We start from the raw sequence: 21,101 nt of genomic DNA, 5'->3' as shown, positions 1-21,101 counted from the left end.
GAGGTATTCCATACCAGATAATTTCCAATACTACATACCTGAATGAGGTATGAATTAGCCCTGCATAAGAGGTAAAATACCTCAAATAATATCTCAAGCATATTCTACGAACACCAAACTGATAACTAGATCAGGTATTGTAATACCTCAATAATACTTGATGGATTTTCATATAAAAATGATATTTTTCAATTGTAGTTCAATACCTCCAGCAGACCTCAATAGCTGTTTAATACCTCTATGAAGTATTTTTAATTGTTTTAAATTTTTTTTTCAATACCATTATAATACCAAATTGAGGTATTGACAACTGAACAATACCTAATTTTGGTATGATACCAAAAAATGGTATGCATAAGTTATTGGGGAGTTATTTGTTCCTCCTCGGGCGCATTTAATGCTGCTTGACTGTCCGAGAAAATACAGATCTTAGCAAACCTGTAATTCCTTTTGAAACAAACATTTGTACATTCTAAAATTGCTTGAATTTCAGCCTGAAATACAGTGGGGCTGCATCCCATAGCTATAGACTTACTAATACTGGGACCAAAAACTCCAGCCCCGGTATTTTCGCCCATCTTGGATCCATCGGTGTAAAATACAACAGACCCTGGACGTAAACTTGGCCCACCAGATTCCCACGTATTGCGGTTTGGTTTAACCACTTTGAAGGGCACATCATAGTTGGTCTTCGTTATCATCCAGTCTTCTACTGTTTTTATATCTGAGTTCAAGTTGAATTCCTTGATGATCTTCAAGTGTCCCATCAGATCACCATCTAGTACCGTTTTGTCTCAAATTCCGAACAGACTCATATTCCGAACACTCGGTTTTTGTATGGCGATTGGGTTGAAATGTTTCGCTGAAATATGTCACCAAATAACAAGGAAATGGCAGTCAATTGCAATTCAATTTTAACGTTTCCAATATAATTTATACCGCAGGAGTAGTGATGATTCCCTAGTTTGAGACCAGTAGAATAAGCCCGGATCAATTTATTTGCGCAATAATTCATTTAAATATGATTTATTGGTGCTGTTCGGAATTTGAATCAAGGTGTTCGGAATATGAGACAGAATGAACACAGTGTTCGGCATTTGAATCAAAATGTTCTTCCATACTTTTGCGTTAAAACAATACTAAACAAGTTTTAATAAATATTTTTTTACGGCACACCTAACAGCTAACAGTTAGGCTTTGCGGAGAAAATAAAATTTTCATTAATATCAGCAAATTTATGCCCATCAGAGGCATATGAAGTCACTGTTGGCCTTAAGTGTTCGGAATATGAGTCAAAACGGTATATTGAGAAGGGCATCCAAAGCAACTGATGGTGTGCTTTTCATTGCCCCAGTCATAGATATACACGCAAGCCATTGTAACTTAGCTAACTTCTTTTGAGTGGTTACCTCATTTGTTTTAGGCCACCACACCAGTGGAGCGTAAGTAATTTTAGGTCGCACTATTGCTGAATAAATCCAATGTACCATGTTTGGGCGTAGGCCCCAGGTTTTCCCCAAGGCTTTATTGCAGACCCACCGGGCATTTGTACCCTTAGTTATGATCTTATTTAGATGAGAATTCCAGTTCAATTTCTTGTCCAGAGTTACACCAAGGTGTTTTACTTCTTCCGAGAACTGAATTCGAATTCCATCCAAAAAAGGCTGTTTGAGGTTCACCTTTTTCCTCCTTGTAAAAGGAACAATAACTGTTTTCGAAGGGATAACATTTAAGCCCTCACTTCTGCACCATTTGAGAGTACTGTTTAACGCAGATTGCAACCGATTGGAGATTGTGTCATCATATTTTCCACGAATCACAATGGCCACATCATCTGCGTATCCAATAACCTCAAAATCTTGATCCTTTAGATTTTTAAGGAGTTCGTCTACTACTAACGACTAAAGTAAGGGCGATAATACTCCTCCCTGAGAACATCCCTACTTAGATCTTATAGATAGTTGCGCACCTCCCAGATCAGCGGATATCTCCCGATCTCTGAGCATAGCCATTACCCATTCAATAATGCTTTTATCCAAGCCCCTTGTTTCCATTGCTGATCTCATGGAGCTATAGGATGCATTATCGAATGCTCCTTCGATGTCGAGAAATGCAATCACGGCTATTTCCTTGACTTGATGAAATCATCAATTACTTTTTTCCATTGTCTTTAGCAAAACAGACGAAAGACTTATGGGTCTAAAGGCTTTGGGAGTTGTTTTATCCCTTTTGCCAGCTTTAGGAATAAAAACAACTCGAACCTTTCGCCACGCCTTAGGAATGTAAGACAGTGTAACGCTGGCTTTAAAAATTTCAGTAAGGAGCGGACAAAGCGCCTCCTTCCCTTGTTGTAGCAGAGCTGGGAAAATTTCATCTTTCCCGGAAGATTTAAAGGGCTGAAAAGAACTCAGTGCCCATTCGACCTTCGATGGAGTGAAGATTTCACAAGCTTTCTGAAAGGCATTTGTAGACCATATATGTCCTACCTTATCTAGAACCTGCTCTTCAACCGAATATGGGATCGATCCTGGGAAATGAGCTCTCATCATTAATTCTAATGTTTTAGAAGAATCAACAGTAAAACTGCCATCCTCCTTTTTGAGGCTACCTAGACCATTGGAGTGGTCTTTCGAAAGGACTTTGTGAAGCCTTGCGGTAGTAGGGGCACTGTTGATGTTTTCACATACCCGTCTCCAGTCCTCACGTTTGGCTTGACGTAATTCTTTGTTATATTCTGTTAGAGCTTTTTTGTATTGAACCCAATCAGAAGTAATTTTTGCTCTATTGAATAACCGCCTGGATTTCTTCCTCAATTCTGCCAGTTTGTCATTCCACCAAAGCACATCCCTGTTAGAGGACCTTTGTTGAATGATCCCATCTGAGGCCTTATCCAGTTGAGAAACAGTCGTAAACTGTTCACCATCGTATGAATTTTTGTTCATTAAATGAAAACGATAGAGGTCCCAGTTGGTTTTTTAGAGTTTCTATAGTTTTCTTCTATTGCTGATCCAGCTTTATAATCAAACCGGATGTGTTTGTGATCTGACAATGATTCTTCATTGGAAACATGCCAATTCACAATATTGCCCGACAGTAGGTCACTAAAGATCGTAAGTCATAGTGAGGTCAGCCTGACAGACTATGTAATGATCACAGAAGAAAAATTGAGTCAGTTAATCGATCATAGTTGAAAGCAACGGACGTGTTGCGACGGTTTGGCTGAGGATGCTTAACATCCTCAGCAAATTACGACAAATTCCACTAGAGTTTGTATCCTTTGATAGATAAGCGTCTTATTTTCATTGCTGATGTTGACCTCTGAAAAAGGCAATGTAATCTTGCCTAAATCCTCCCAAACTAGTTTTATTTTTAATTTCGATAGGAATTCATCAGAATTTAACCTAAGCATTACTTCAGGGATTATTTTAGGATCATCTCTACAAAAATTCCTCCAGTAAATGATCTACATTAAATCTCTTCATGGAATTCTCCAGAGATTTCTCCTGGGATTTCTCCAAGAACTATACCAGGGATATCTTCATAAAAATCTCTATAGGGGTTTTTTTTCCAGGGATTTCTCTACAAATTCCAAAAGCAAATTCTCTACAGTGATTCTTCGTGAAATACCTCCAAGGATTCTCTAGAAGTTCTTCCAGAAGCCCATCAACAGGAGTTTCCCCAGGGATTTTTCTAGTTAAAGCTCTACAGCGATACATGCAGCTTTTTATTCAGGAATTTCGCGAAGGATTGCTTCAGGAAAATCTCAAAATGATTTGCTCTAGAAATTGTTTCAGGAATGATCTGGTTTGATTGTCTACTGCATATTCTAGTGAAATATGTTTTTCGTCTACACAGTCTTTATTATAAAAAGCCGTTGAAAAAATACAGACTGCGTAGTCAAGAGCATATTTGATGTTCCAGTGATTTTGTTAGGAATTCCTCCAGAGATTTCCTCAGGAATTCCTCGATAGGCTCTAGCAAGACTTTTTCCAGAGATCTCTGGAAGATCACCTGAAAAAATCCTTAGAACAATTCATGTAGCTTTTTTCCTGGATGCATGCCTGAGAGATTTCCTGAAGGACTCTAAAGGAGGAGAACCTATAAGAATTAATGAAGTTATTGGTTTTAGAATGCCCAGAAAAATTTCTCCAAAACAATTTCTGGAACAATCCCGGAGGAAATCTCAGGAATAATTCCTAAAAGAATCTCGAGAAGACTTGGAGAGGAAATTATGGAGAAAGCCTTGAAGACATCTCTGCATGAATCCATGTAGAGATAATCCTGGAGGAATCCTTAGCAGAGTCCCTGACCAGATAGAAGAAACAAGATTATTACAAAATGTGTTGCTCTGATATGATTTTATTATATCACCAGTTGTCATAATACATATACCGGTAGTAGTTAAAACAACAAAAATTCTATCAAAATTTACACCAAATAAATATAGAATATAACAAATCCTATTGAAATTTTAGCAAAATTAGTACAGACCGTGGAGAAATACCTGGAAATTTTTTTAGTAAAGATTTGACTGGAGGAATCTATGAAGGAATCGCTGGAGACAGTCCGGCAGAAACTCTTGGCAAAATCCCTGAAAAAAAAATCCTAGAATAATCCTCCGAGTAACTCCCTGCAAAATTCCTGAACGAATTGCTGAAGATGTTTCTGGAGCCCTATCGGAACCGGTCTAGTAGCGAACAAAATTTGTTGAAACCGCATGTGGAATCCCTGGAGAATTCTCTGTACGGATTACAGTAGAGATTATATTGGATCTTGTGGCTCCTGCACATAAGGCCACAGCACGTTAGCGTAGTTATGGTATACTTCGTAGATTGGATACTGTAGATATTATTTCACAGTATCTAAAGACCAATTCGTACGTTTTCCGCCAGACAATCTTTATTCCACTTTTCACTCGCGCACCAACCATTTTCTTTTCTGTCCTCCTTTTTCTCTCCCGTTCATTTTCTACCCGCGTCAAGAATGTTTTACAGAGGTGGTCTCGTTCCCTACACCGTAAACGCATTCTACTCATCAATCGTATATTCATACCCTACATCTCCCTCTTAGCTACTGTCCTCTCTGTTTCCTGACAGTTGTTCTCGAAGTTCGATGTAGATGGACCCTCGACTGGATCAGTTGGATCTCTTTCATCAGCTTTCGAAAGTGCCTTCAGATGAGCTGAGCTCCTTCTATATTCCTTACACGTTGTACTTGATTTTATCGTGACATCAGCTCCACTCTTATGAACAACGACAAATGGCTCTGGTGAGAAGTCAGCTGAGAGTTTGTTCTCCTTACGCGTTCGTGTCGCCAATACTTGTCGCATACTCTGAGATAACGCCCTAAAAGCCATTGGTAGCCACGTGAGTAGCTCGTTGTTTCTGAGCAAATGAAAGAATCAACATCCAAACCAACATCACGGGCAGGTAGATAATGATCCTTTCTTCCCCATAGCGTTGTGAAAATAACATGAAAATCCATTCAAATGCTCAGAAACAATGAGCTACACACAGGTTTCCAATGGCTTTAAGGGCGAGATCAGAAGTTATGCAAGACTTGATCCCCAATCTCTTTTTTTTTTTAATTTATTTTATTAGTATCATTCCAAACATTACATTAAGGGGGGTCCGTAGCCTTGAGGTAACGCTTTCGCTTCATAAGCGGAAGGTCATGGATTCAATTCCCAGCCCCCCCAAAAAAATAACCCGTCCAGCCACCAGAAGACGCCGCACAGAGGACCGTGCTTTTAGGGGAACACATCCATCCTCCGTCAGTATCAGATGGTGACTGAGACAAACTGACCCACTTCGCAGGCAGCTAGCCTCAAACGACTCAGGAACACGGCAAAATGAACCACCGCAAGAGCAATTGACTATGGCTTATGGAAATCGATTGGACCAACAGCAGAGCACTCTCCTACCTGCTCGGTGTGTGAGAGCAAAAGAGCAGGAGAGAGTGAAAGCAGATGTAAATAGAAATTAGCTAAAAATAATAAAAGAAAAAAAAAAACATTACATTCATTTTTTCTTATATCTAGGTGATCTGTGTTATTAGGCAACACTATCATCCTAATTTGGTAAAACAAATCTAAGATTTTATTACCATTTTGTTAACAACATATTACGTTTCATTTGCCGTAGCAGTTCAGATTTTTACAGGTCAGTTGATTTCACCTGCTTATAAGAGAAAAAAAAAACGTTTTCAATATACTTAACCTAACTTAACCTAAACATATAACGCATTAATCGTGGCAATAGAAGATTGTAACGATTTTTGCCTGAAATTATTGATTATTTTGTTTGACATTTGTTCCAATGTTTCAACATTGGATATTCTATGTAACTCATTGGTACTATACCAGGGAGGAAGCCTCAGAATCATTTTCAAAATTTTATTTTGAATTCTCTGCAGAGCTTTCTTCCTGGTATTACAACAGCTAGTCCATATTGGTACAGCATACAACATGGCTGGCCTGAAAATTTGTTTGAATATCAAAAGCTTGTTCTTAAGACAAAGTTTTGATTTTCTATTAATAAGTGGATAGAGACATTTTACATATTTGTTAGATTTGGCTTGAATGCCCTCAATGTGATTTTTGAAAGTTAAATTCTTATCTAGCATGAGCCCTAGATACTTAACTTCATCTGACCAATTTATTGGAAACCCTCTCACCGTGACAACATGTCTACTTGAAGGTTTCAAATAAAGAGCTTTTGGTTTATGTGGGAATATTATTAGTTGAGTTTTGGAAGCATTAGGAGAAATCTTCCATTTTTGCAAGTATGAAGAAAAAATATCCAAACTTTTTTGCAATCGACTACAGATGACACGCAGGCTTCGTCCTTTGGCGGAGAGGCCTGTGTCATCCGCAAACAAAGATATTTGACATCCCTGAGGTAACTCAGGTAAGTCAGATGTGAAAATATTGTATAATATTGGTCCCAAAATGCTGCCTTGGGGAACACCAGCTCTTACAGGAAGTCTTTCAGATCAGGAGTTTTGATAATTAATCTGAAGTGTACGATTTGACAGATAACTTTGAATTATTCTAACAATGTATGTTGGAAAATTAAAGTTTTTCAATTTTACAATCAAACCTTCATGCCAAACACTGTCGAAAGCTTTTTCTATGTCTAGAAGAGCAAGACCAGTAGAGTAGCCTTCAGATTTGTTGGAACGGATCAAATTTGTTACACGTAAAAGTTGATGAGTGGTCGAATGTCCATGGCGGAATCCGAACTGTTCATTGGCAAAAATTGAATTTTCGTTGATGTGGGCCATCATTCTGTTCAAAATAACCTTTTCAAAAAGTTTACTGATGGAGGAAAGCAAACTGATTGGACGATAGCTAGAAGCTTCTGCAGGATTTTTGTCTGGTTTTAAAATTGGAACAACCTTAGCATTTTTCCATTTGTCAGGAAAATATGCTAATTGAAAACATTTGTTAAATATATCAACTAAAAATGATAAGCTACTTTCTGGAAGTTTCTTGATGAGGATGTAGAAAATTCCATCATCGCCAGGAGCTTTCATATTTTTGAATTTTTTAATAATAGTTCTCACTTCTTCCAAATCAGTCTCCCAGGCATTTTCGAAAACGTTCTCCTGATTGAGAATATTTTCGAAGTCCTGAGTAACTTGATTTTCAATTGAACTAGTAAGTCCTAAATTTAAATTGTGCGCACTTTCAAACTGCATAGCAAGTTTTTGAGCTTGTTCGCAATTAGTTAGTAATAATTTGTTTTCCTCTTTCAATGCCGGTATTGGCTTCTGAGGTTTTTTCAAGATTTTAGATAATTTCCAAAAGGACTTAGAGCCAGGGTCCAATTGAGAAATTTTATTTTCAAAATTTTTGTTTCTTAAATCAGCAAAACGTTTCTTGATTTCTTTCTGCAAATCCTGCCATATAATTTTCATAGCAGGATCACGAGTGCGTTGAAACTGCCTTCTCCTCACGTTTTTAAGACGGATCAAGAGTTTAAGATCATCGTCTATAATCACGGATTCAAATTTTACTTCACATTTTGGAATTGCAATGCTTCTGGCTTCAAATTAACTGCTACGATATCAGCAAAGGATTTTCCGTGGGTAGATACATTCGAAATTGAAAGATTCGAACGGCTACCCGTCGGATTAAAATTTGTTTGAGAATGAGCATGATTATGATCTTCCTGGTGGGTATGATTCCTAATCAAGCGATCGTTAACTGAAAAATGAGCATTGTTCGATACTCTACCAGGCAAATTCCGGAAACGACCGTTATCGTAACGGATATTATCCTTTATCTGCCTGGCACGAGCCTCAACGACTCTCTTGCGTGAACGGCATTCCCAAAAGTTAGCTTTATGAGGGCCCTTGCAATTGGCGCATTCAAACTTTCTGGTATCTTCTTTCACAGGACAGACGTCCTTAGCGTGAGAAGAACCTCCGAAAATCATGCATTTAACATCCATGCGACAATTTTTTGTACCATGACCCCACTTTTGGCACCGACGGCACTGAGTGGGGTTCTGGTAATTTCCTCCAGGTTTCTGGAAATGTTCCCATGTCACACGGACATCGAATATAAGTTTTGCTTTTTCTAAAGCTTTAATATTATTTAGTTCTTTTTTGTTAAAGTGAACTAAATAATATTCTTGAGAAAGCCCTTTCCGAACAATGCCAGATTTGGTTCTCTTTTTCATAATGATTACTTGGACTGGGGAAAATCCAAGTAAATTATTTATTTGATCTCTTCAGGTGACTTATAGTCACTTGAGAGACCTTTCAAGACAACTTTGAACAAACGTTCAGTTTTGTCGTCATAAGTAAAAAATTTGTGCTTCTTCCCTTCAAGATGTCTGAGAAAAAGTTCACGGTCTTTAAGAGTTTCCGGCAAAACGCGACAGTTTCCTTTCTTTGCGATTTGGAAGGAAACCTTGATTCCCCTAATGGAGTTCAAGATCTCCTGCCTAAATCCCCCAAATTCGGAACAGCTGACCACGATAGGCGGCACTCTTTGCTTCCTCACTTGAATCAAAGAGCCTGGGCTAGAGGCTGCTTCGATTTGGTGTTCGGAAAATTTGTCTAGAGCATCGAACTGATTGCTCATTTCGATACAATTATTCATTTCACCCTTGGAAGAAACTTCGCATTCCGGGGAAGCGTCCTTTCTTCCATTCTTGCCACGTGTAGTGACAGTTTTTAAACCCACTTTTTGGGAAGGAAGTAGTGAATTCAGAGATTCACCCTTCCTTTTGTTAGTTGTTGATACTATGTTTAGTTAATAAACGAGAAAGACGTGACCTTCGAGAGGTTTTTTCCCAAGACGGTGTCCAAGAAGGATTACCACCGCTAGCTTTCGCCAACGGGTCCAACGAAAAATCGAAGGCACGGGTCCAAACAAGGATCGTAAAGGGATCAATAGTAGGAAAAATAGTACTGAAAAGTACTGTTTTAGTAGCACTGAAAAGTACCGTTTTTAATTTTAGCACTGAAAAGTACTGTTTATGTAGCACTGAAAAGTACTGTTTTATTGCTTTAGGTAGTTTTTAAGAAAACTTCCAAGAGAAGAGAGAATTCGTGTACGCACAGCACGAAGGTACGATGCGCACTGATCCCCTATCTTGATATCGCTTTCTTTGGCCTTCCATTTTTTATCCGCATACAATTTCCCCTTTTCCTTCTCCAAAGCGTCTCGTTCTCTCACAACTTCGAGTTCTTCTGGAGTTGGTATTACACTTGGCAGCTTAGTTTGTATGCGTCTACCGAACATCAGCTCCGATGGTGGTTTTCCTGTCGTCGAGTGGTTAGCTGCGTGATACATAAGGCGGCATCCACAAATTACGTAACGCTCTAGGGGGAGGGGGTAGTGGGCTCAAGCGTTACGGCTCATACAAAATTTAAAAATTTTCATACAAAAAGCGTTACGGAGTGGGGGGAGGGGGTCAACAATTTCCAATTTTAGCGTTACGTAATTAATGGACGCTGTCTAAGCAAATATTTTCTTAACTCCGTCCTCCATTCATTTCCCAACTCTTGTGCTATCCTCAACCGCTTTAAGATTGATCGGTTCTGACGTTCTACCTCTCCGTTCATTTGAGGCCAGTACGGAATCGAGTGCACTAGGCGAATGTCATACTCCTCGCAAAATGAACGGAAATCATCAGAAACATACTGCGGGCCATTATCGGCCTTGAGACACTCTGGTATTCCAAAACGGGAAAAAATGATCATCAGTTCATCAATTTTTGCTAAAGCCGAAGTATTGGCCATCTCTACAACCTCGACAAATCGACTATAATAATCGACGCAAACCAACAGATTTTCCCCATTGGGAAAAGGTCTAATAAAATCCACAGCGATCTGCTCCCACGCACGAGACGGCAATTCTTTTCTTACCATTGGTTCTGGAGCGGTTGGAGATGATACTAATGAGCAACCACGACATGTCTTAACCCCTTCATGATGCGAGCTCCAGGATGGTCCTCATGTGCAAGATTTAAAACATGACCTTGAAGTTTATGAGGTATTACGATACGGTCGATTCTCAACAACACATCATTCAGTCTACATAGCTCTGAAAATACCATCCTGTATTCTAAAGGTAATTCTTCACTTAACCCCGAATCGAGGGCTTGAAAAATTTGCTGAATTTGCGGATCACTCCTACTAGCTTTTTCCAAATCGTCCCATTTCAAAGCAATAGCAGTTACAGCTGAATTGGCTACCTCTCGCACCATTAGCTCTTTACCTTCATCGAACGGTTTGGAGGATACGGTCGAAAGTCGAGATAGTTGGGTTTATTCTACGAGTGGCGTGAGGTGACAATTGTCGGTGTCATATAGCGAGGTGACAATTCTCGAAACGAGTGAAGTGACTCTCCATTTGATTTGCACGGCGTGTCACTTCACTCGAGTCGAGAATTGTCACCTCGCTATGCGACACCGACAATTTTCACCTCACGCCACTCGTAGAATAAGTCCAAGTAAATCGGCTACATTTCCGAAGACATGTGAAATTTTATACTGGAACCCTTGCAATCGCAGTACCCAAGGGCTCATTCATTTATTTCATAACGCTGAAAATTACCTTTTTTGACACCCACCCACCCCTTCGTAACGCTTTTTGTATGAATATTTTACAAATTTTGTATGAGTCGTAACATCACATGGACACCCACCCACCCCCTTGAGCGTTATGAAATTTGTGAATGGGCCCTTACAGTCCGTCAGTAGGTTGATTTCCCTGCCAATTCTAATTAATTTGAAACTTCTCGACACTCCAGACCAATGCCAACGCCTCTTTTTCGGTTTCCGTTAGAGATTTGGACGCGAAGCAGACCACTCGTGTTTCGTTGTTGTCATCAGTTTGCAGCAAAACGGCCCCTAAGGCATAAGGACTCGCGTCCGCCATAACTGATGTTTCGTCTTCAGGCTTGAAAAATCCAAGACAAGGCGCGTTCGAAATGCTGGCTTTTATTTAATTCATTGCCTTTTCCTCCTTATCACCCCAGTGAAACTTAGTTCATTTCCGAATTAGATTACGTAGAGGCTCATCCAGAGTTGCCAAATTTGGGACAAATTTGCCCATATAAATCGCCAGGCCCAGAAAGCTTCGTACCTCACCCTCATTACTTGGCCGTCGGAATGATGCAACACCATTTTGCTTTTCCGTAGAGGGAAGGATACCTTTAGAACTAATACGGTATCCTAAAAATTGAAAATCATCTGTTCGAAACTTACATTTATCTTGGTTTAAAACTACACCACTTTCATTTAACCTTTGGAGTACCTTCGACAAGCGCGTGTCATGTTCTTCAACAGTGCTTCCTTCCACGCCAACATCGTCGAAGTACCAATAGGTACCTTCACAGTCCGCCAAAATACCGTCCATGATACGTTGAAATATCTCTGGTGCTGATACCAATCCAAAAGGGAAACGTTTGAACTGGTAGAGTCCTCGATGCGATATGAATTTAGTGACGTTCCTAGATTCCTCGTCCAGTTCTAACAGGAAGAAGGCATCCTTAATGTCCAGTGTGCTCCACACGTTTCCTCTTCCAATTTTCGCCAAGACGTCCACAATGATAGGCATTGGGTGATGTTCCCTGATTACTGGCTGGTTAACTCGCCTTAGTCCACGCACAATCGTATTTCATCACTGCCTTCTTGGCAACAACCATTGGGACACCCATGTCGCTTGGCCTTTCATCTGTTCAATAATGTCTTTAGCAAGAAGTTCGTCTAACTTTTTGTCAACTGCGTCTTCCAGCGGGATCGGAATTCATCTCAGCGGTTGAAAAACAGGTACAACGTTTGGATCCATCTTGTTTCAAACATGTACTCCCTTTATCTTCGGGAATGGAATAGGCAATTCCCCATCTCGAACTTGATTAATACCAACACCTACTTTCAACACTCCAAGTTGCTTGGAAGTCGCATCACCAAGAATGTTGCGCTGGCCGGTTTTAATGACGAAAAACTCTGCAGAGACCGAACGTTGGCCTAACTTCACCAATGCTTCGAATGAACCGAGTATATCTAACGGTGCATCGCTACCATAAGCCTTCAGAACCTTGCTACTACCTTTCGTATATTTCTGGACCACAACACTTTTGGATTTCATGATTTCCCAGGTACCAACGGAAATAAGATTTGCGTCCGACCCCGAATCGATAATCATTTCGATTGAAACTCCACCAACCTCGCACTGCATTAGATTGCTCTCATTTCCTGTATGAAACGTATAGTAAACCTTCTGAACAGCGTCGTCAGAAGAAAGAACTTTGGCTTGAGATGTTGGCTTGAGATGTCAACGGCCGCATTCTCAATATGGCCGATGGTTTGGCATCTACGGCACTTTTGCCCACTGGCTGGATGTGAAGCATCCGTTGAGATATGTACATGCTTCCCGCATGCGTAACAAACAACTTTCGAATTCGTTCCATGACCATACAAAGAAGATCTGCCCACGAATAGTTTTACAATCCGTTCCTGCTTACGCTCAACTCGTCCGACCGGATGCTTGTCGACCTTATGCACTGCGAGATCCCCGACAACATCACGAGGATTCTTGCTCATCTCCAGCTCCTGTGTTTTTACGCTTTCCATAGAATTTCACAAAGCTTCGATCTCAGAAAGGGATTGGTCCTTCTCCAGAATTTTGCGGCGTAATTCTGGAGAAATGCACCCTTCTACAATCACGTCGATCAGCATCATCTCCTCTACACTGGTCCTAGTATCTTGGGGGTATTTTTCCAGTCCACAATCTAAGAGTTGCTGACGGAGGCGAAAGACGAAATGTGAGAAACGCTCATTTGAACCTTGTTTCATATTGCGCAGCTTGTAACGTTCCAATACATCTTGCCTACGTGGTTTGAAGTAAGCATCAAGTCGTTCTACTGCAACGTCGTACCACGGTTTTTCCAGCAACACGACAGGAAAACTTTCTGTTCCTTCAAGACTCCTAAAAACCTTTTGGAGTTGTGGGCCTCCCAAATGCAACATCTTTGAACGCTTCAACCTCAGTGATTTGGTATGACTCGAAATAAACTTCAAGAGCACCCTTCCATTCGAGCCACTCCTTGACTAATTTTCCACTCTCAATCTGTTCACATCTGAACATGGGTAAAGGTCGAGATTCATCCATCTGAAACGAACAGTAACAAGATCGTTCCATCTTAATTCGGAGAATCATTTAGTGATCGTAAAATAAATGATACTCGCAAAAACTGTTCATAATCAAATGTAAATAATCAAACCACTGTGTAGTATATTATACATACACACATTTATCACCTCGTATCTTTGAATATAAGAGTACCTTATTATACACTACCTTATTATTATCTACCTTGGTTCACATGAGATAAGCCATTTTATGAGACGTTTCGAATCATATGGTTTTCGTTTGTTTACCAGCTTTGAAAGTTTCTGGCGGGCCGATTTATTTACGATTCTTCTAGCGCTACATTTGGAAGGAGCTTATTCAACAATGGCGCTGGTGGCAGTGTAACAAAGTTTTTAATTTTCGCATGTAAAAATGAAATCAGCAGGCAGAGAAGATATTTTTCATTTACAGGTAACATAATACATGTAAACCGAGTAGAAACATGCGCTGAAAGAAACGGGGACATCATCGCCAACAAAAATGTGACCAGCGCCATTCAGATATCAGGCTAGTTTTTTGAACAACAACAATGAGCGGCCCGCCAGAAAACGTCATTCGAACGTCTCGTAAAATGGCTTATTGTATAGAGCGCTGCATATGACGAGCCTAACCTCACTTATTTGACAGCTGCTGGTCCTGTTGTTTACGTTTCGGACTTAGTCGTTTTTTCCTTCACTTTTTTAACTTCGCATTTCTATCACCAGCATGCTGATGGTGACGATTTTCCACGGTAGAAAGATAGAATAATACGATCCGTGGGTATCTGCAGTGGATTTGACCTCTCCTCGCAGCAAACTTTCACGAAATTAAGAATGATTCGAAAAAAGTACTAAGTCCAAACTGTAAACAACAGGACCAGTACCTGTCAAAATTGATGCGTGACGTCACAGTGCAGTGGAGTATTAGTAAGAACGAAAACGGAAGACAATGAACAAAGCACACACTGAAATAAGCTTGATGGTGAAAATTACTACCATGAGGGTTAGTATTGACAGACTCGCACCAACGATTTTCAACCGAAGTGATTACATGATCAACATAAAAACAAGTATTGTATTTTTTACCATTATGGCAGGGGTTTTTAAGGTTGTTGCCTCTACTAACGAATCTACTATTGAGTAGTTAAATTTACTACAAAATTGTTATTTTCATATTGTTGCAGCATGGTAATGTTATTTATGGCATTCGGTGATAAATAAATGGTTTTTTTTGTTAGAAAATCCAGCATAGAGAACAGTTTATTGTATTAACAGGTACATCGAAACGACATAGTATCAAAAACGTCATATATCGGAAACTATACGCATATTTGATTTGGGGTATAGGCGTTTTGCTGGTGAGTTCGATCGATTGGGCATCATGAAAATACTTCTCGAAGATTTATAAGTGTCTGACGAGGAATTAACTGTTGAAATAAAACTACGCAAACAAGGCTATTCCTCCATACCGCAGGCTACTGACTGATATCGCTACCAGCCAGCTCCTCTCCTTTATTTCATGTCTGGGTAAAGATATCTACAATTCATTCACTTAAAATACTACCTCTATCTATCTGTTACGAATAAATTTACAACTGGGCTTTATTTGCTGGAAAAAAAAAACGCCAAATGGACTCTGAATTGAAACACATTTAATCGTTTAACTTCATGATGTATTCGTACGTTATGTTCACCAATATACTTCTATGCTTCCCGGCCAACGCTACTCAGTTAAACAAATTCTTATGTTTTTGTTTTAACATTTGCACAACCAGATCGAGAATAAAATGGAGGCCAGTGTGTTTATAAACACGGTTGGAAAATAATTATCTATGTTGAAGATTTAAACATGAATACCGTCAAATTGAGAATAACATGATATTATAGACAACGGAAATAGTTTATTGAGCTATAAATTGTTGAAATTTGTATAAGCTTTTTAAAGACTTTGTGTTGTTAAATTTACTACGAAAGGATGACTATAACAATTGTGAAAATAATAAAATGTGGATAGTTTTAACTGTTTTTATAGTAATTTTGCAAACATTTGGCCATAGTGCATTTTACTATTTGATGGTCGTTCGTTTGACGATGCAATTTGTTTCAGTGCAGCGAAGGAGAGATCGGACGACACTGCACTATGGGCCAGGGACGCAATCTGGCGGGACAAAATTAATAACTCGGTAACGAAGCGTTTCCGGCATTTGGTGTCTTAGGCAAAGTTTTTTGTAACAATGAGGACCATCTATTGACATAAACGGATAGTTCGTAAATCGTCCGCATAGATGGTGCCACAATCTAACTTTTTACTGTGACGTTATAGAGACTTGGCATGTTTGGCAAAGTTGTTCATTTTGATAAAATAAACAACTCTCTCGAAGACGTCAAAATTCCACAGCCTACTGTTTTCAAGTTATTGGCAAAATAAGACCAAATTAGTGAAAAAACGTTTTGTATTCGTCGAATTTCATAATTTTTTTCAGAACTATGTCATATAATATATTTTGCTGGTAAAAATATGACAATCACAAATTCGCTTAAAAATTAAGATATAATGAAAAAACTTGAAAAATAGAGCAATTTTTAAACCTTAATATCTCCAAAAGCGCAAAAAATCGCAAACTCAAATTTTCAGGCAACAAAGAACAATACTAGATAAAACGTATGTCAAAATTTCAGAGAGGTATATTTTGGTGTTTTTGAGATTTTTTCATTTTTTTACGGTTTTATTCTCATAACGCGATTAATATTTGTGTCGCAAATATTTAAGTGTAATTGAAAGTTAAAGGAAAACATGTATTTTATAATTTCATGAAATTATTATATCTGCCTACAGTACAAGCTGGCTTTGGTTTTCATCTGGAATTCATCTGTTACAGTTTTTGGAAGCTTTCCATTTCAACAAAGCATCGGAATTTAAACACATATTTAAGCTACAACATCCAAACAGTTCTCCAAATCGAAGGAATCTCCCAATTGATATTGTATTTTTTGGTAAAATCCAGAATGCGATCGCAGCTCTGTTTGGAGCTGCGAACTTATTTACACAGTGAGAGTAAATTACCCAATACAAAGTATAAAAACTTTCTTGATTTATTACCCAACATGCAGCAAAATAAATGAGACTTTACATATTACTTGCCAAATTAGAGTAGCACACATTATTATTGATAAAAATAAAACTTTTTTTAGTGAAATTTTGACGTCAGAAATATTAATTTTACAAGCTGTATAACATTTCATTGAAGTTCGTCAATATTGACTTAGTGTGTAAGAGGTCAGTTTAGCCGCTTATTTACATCTGTGAAAGCCGTCCGGAGTCTTCACAGCCGCCGTCCCATTGTTTCGACTTTGACATTAGCTTCGCATCCAGAAAACTTCGCATCACATGAGCTGGTGCGATTACGGTTTGGTGCTGTGAAGTCATCACCTTTGATCTGAATCCTCTATTTCAAAACATCCAAGTTTTCCCCGCCTAAACCCAAATTTTCAAACTCAAGAGATCGTGAGCTCTGAAATTTTAGTATGTAAAGATATCGACATGAATATGTTAGTTTGTTTTCCGATGTTAACAAAATAAATTTCTCAAATTTGATTTTTTTACATTCACAAAATAAATTTCTCACCTTGGGCCTTTATGACAACAATTAACTGGCACATGATCAAATTTTTGATGGCATACTGTACCATTTGAATCACTTGAGAAAAAAATACATGTACCCAGTTTTAATCTACACTTTCATCTACATTGCTTCATGATACTGTTCTAAAACTGAATTTCATGGCTACTATGATGGCTAATTTAAGCAGTTTTCTAAAAGTGTTTGTTACATGACTCGTTATTTCTTAAAGTCATGGAAAACTCGTCTCAAACTCATGGAAATGTAACTGTATTGGAGCAATATACTGCCGTGAATCGCAAGTCAGTCCCATCTGCATTTTCGTCGAAATTGAGTTGAGCTCAGTTTTCATCATATCTTCCAATGCTCTTTCAGCTGCACTAAACAGATATTATGATTTGTTCGAAAAAATTAAGGAAAAACAGTAAGCCAAATTGTCCCATAATGAAAAGTAATCGCATGTCAGTCCCACTACAGATTTCTGCACCGTTTAACACAAAAATGAACCGTGTTTCGATCATCTTTATAATTTTCTCGGAAAGATGTCTCAGTAAAAGCAAATTAGGAAAATTTCATAAAGATTTGAACATGTTCGAATCCTCTGGAATTTTTTGAATATTTGTATGGAAAACGAGTTTGGAAACTTCACAGGCCATTTTCTCAATGCCTACTTTTTACAGATAAGACTGACTTGCGATTCACGACAGTATAATCATTGTAAAAATATGGAAATATCTCAAAAACGTCAAAATATACCTCTCTGAAATTTTGACATCCGTTTTATCTAGTATTGTTCTGTGTTGCCTGAAATTTTGAGCCTGCGATTTTTTGCGCTTTTATAGATATTAAGGTTTAAAAGTTGCTCTATTTTTCAAGTTTTTTCATTATTTCTTAATTTCTGAGCGTCGTATTATTAAAATTTTTCCACCAGAATTTGTGATTGTCATATTTTTACCAGCAAAATATATTATATGATATAGTTCTGAAGAAAATTAACGAATTCGATGGAAAAAATCGTTTCTTCACAAATTTGGTCTTATTTTGCCAATAACTTGAAAACAGTAGGTTGTGGAATTTTGACGTCTTCGAGAGAGTTGTTTATTTTATCAAAATTAACAACTTTGCCAAACATGCCAAGTCTCTATAACGTCACAGTAAAAAGTTAGATTGTGGCACCGCCTATGCGGACGATTTACGAACTATCCGTTTATGTCAATAGATGGTCCTCATTGTTATAAAAAACTTTGCCGAAGACACCAATTCCCGGAAACGCTTCGTTACTGAGCTATTAATTTTGTCCCGCCAGATTGCGTCCCTGGCCCATAGTGCACTGGTCAGAAGCGGACGCGTTTCTACAACCTGGCGACTTGGTGGGATTAAATTTGCGAAAAACAAAGGTAATTATGAAGATTTGGAGAAAATGATGTGGTTTAAACGATATTTAATTGAAATAAGGAATAAATGGAAAAGTGTTGAAAAAAAAATCGAATCGAAAAATGACATGCGTTCTGGCAAAATTCTGTGAGAGCTGGCTGAGAGTGAAAAAAAAATGGTGGCGTAAGTTGCGGGAATCAGTAGGATTCCCCATGGAATTGGCGAAAACCGGTAAGGGTTTTCCATGATATGGCGAAAATTTGTGGAATTTTCCCGGAAATTTAGAATGTTTCATTAGCAGGAGTAAACAAAACAAAATGTTTTCTTGGAAGTGCGAAAATCAGCCGGATTTTCAAAAAAAAAAAAATAGGACTGCTGCAAATGTGTTAAAGATGATTTAGACGATAAAGACAGATTAATTTTGTGGATTGAAAGTCTTCAATGTTCATGCTGGTGTACACAAAGTGTTGATAATGTTTGTGTTTGGTTCCATTTCAGATGGAAGAATCACGGCCAGTGCCACCGTTCAGGTGCAACCAAATCGAGACGAACAAACTTGCCAAAGAGTGGAGGTCCTGGAAGGAGTCACTAGAATGCTATTTCGCAGCATATGGTGTAACTGACCAACAGGTTATGAAGGCGAAATTATTGCATCTTGGTGGACCAGCACTGCAGACCGTGTTTAAGAACCTGAAAGATCGGGATCATATGCCGGTGGTATCACTCATTCCGAAGTGGTATGACGTAGCAGTTGACAAACTGGACGCATTTTTCGAGCCTCGTCATCAAACCACCTCCGAACGTCGAAAGCTACGACAGCTCAAGCAGAAATTGGGAGAGAGATTTGCCGATTACATGATTCGATTGAAACAACAAGCTTTGGAGTGTGGTTTCGATCGGTATGGATATGAAATTGGTACCATTTTGACGGAGATCTACCTCACATACGCGGTGGTAGAAGGCTGCATTTCAAACGAAGTGCGTAGAAGAATTCTGCTCAAAGATTTGCCATTTGCTGATATCGAAGCCCTGGGAATCTCACTGGAAGGCGTGGATCAGCAGATCGAGGAGATAAGTTCGAACGAGACACCCCATAAGATTTGTCGTGTGGGACAGTATACCCAAGTAACCAGTAAGCACGATAATGCGGCACGGTAACAGCATTATATGCGCATATAGGGTAATCATTTGATGCATGTCAGTTTTATATACGCATATAATACTATTATAATGCCAGAAAAGGCGAAATAGCGTGCCATTATAGTGCCAAGATATAACCGTGCCTCTCTGCACCACTAATGCTGATATAAGACCACGTGAGAAACGTCAGTTGTTTTCGCCAGGTTTTTAGGGCGAATATTTTGTGCTTTCGCGTACGCAGCCAGAGAGCTTTCGCGTATGCGCCCAAGCAACTGGTACATGAGGTAAATAAATGAATGAATGAAAACGGAAACCTCTAATAGTATGCAAAAAATGTAATAAAATGATATAGATAGTACTTCTTCGTATCAGACATATTCGTTTTGGTAGTTTTCATCCTTCTGAGGACTTGCAATTGCCACATTTTGATCCTCGTTTTATGATGTTGGAATTCCTCATTTTGCGTCTCGAACCTGCGACTCCCGTATTGTTGAGTTGTTGTCCTGCTCCTTTGCTGCTACGGCCACATAAGATGAATAGTATTGGAAAGAAAAGTGACCAATTTAAACCATCACTTTTCCCCGTCATAAAACCTGCAATTGTAGTAGTGAGAAGATTTATGTTTGACTCCCTCTTACCACTTTATGCAAACACAAAGCACGTGGTATATCTGTCAAAACACTAGATGGCATTTAAACATGCCCTGTATTCGAATATAAAGCCAATGTAGTGCTTATTTAATGCCTGTAGGCATTAGGCTTAGAAGCATTAATGATGCTATAATAAAGTTTCTATGCAGCGGAAGTGCTGTTATAAGGTCTGTAAGCATTTGTGGTGCTATTATAATGCTTGTACGCATCTATGATGCTGATTAAGGGCTTATTATAAGTGCTTATGGTTACTTGGGTAAGCACGATCGATCCACTAAACCGAAGGATGTGTCAACCAATTTCAAGCCGATTCGAGATAAAGCGTGCTACAATTGTGGTAGAGTAGGACATGTGGCTGCATCGCCGGTGTGTCCAGCTCGCGGAAAGCAGTGTAGAAACTGTCAAATCTTTGGACATTTCGAGAGATTATGCCGTAAACGGAAACAAACACCGTTCTCTGGACACGTGAGTAAGCAGATTCGAGCAGTAGAGGATGAGCAACCGATTTCGACCGATGGCGGAGGTGTCAAGGATGAGAATGGACAGGACAAGGTATATTATGCCTTTTATTCCGGCAACGAGTGTAACGTTGTACCATGCATCGTCGGCGGCGTCAAATTAGAGATGTTGGTCGACTCGGGCGCCGATGCCAATTTGATCAGTAACGCTTCTTGGAACAATTTAAA

The sequence above is a fragment of the Aedes aegypti genome, chromosome 1 (genome assembly GCF_002204515.2).
Source record: "Aedes aegypti strain LVP_AGWG chromosome 1, AaegL5.0 Primary Assembly, whole genome shotgun sequence".
Classification (NCBI taxonomy): Eukaryota; Metazoa; Arthropoda; class Insecta; order Diptera; family Culicidae; genus Aedes; species Aedes aegypti.
The sequence above is the reverse complement of the archived record's forward strand: the minus strand, read 5'-3'. Positions refer to the sequence as shown.